Here is a 229-nt window from a genome sequence, read left to right on the forward strand (position 1 = left end):
TATGCTGACGAATACGTTTTCTATTACAAGCTCCCGGTGACGTTTTCTATAAGATAAAATATGGGTGACTACACTATTTCTGTAATCGATACTTCGATTGGGTTAATCTATCTGTCTTGCAATTAATCATCCCTTTCTACTAACCATTTATGTATCCAACTATTCAAGGTTATGATAACAAGCTCATGTAAACGCATACATCTGTACACCCGTACACATGTATAGTCAG

This window comes from Penaeus monodon, chromosome 28, assembly GCF_015228065.2.
Source record: "Penaeus monodon isolate SGIC_2016 chromosome 28, NSTDA_Pmon_1, whole genome shotgun sequence".
NCBI classification, from domain to species: Eukaryota; Metazoa; Arthropoda; class Malacostraca; order Decapoda; family Penaeidae; genus Penaeus; species Penaeus monodon.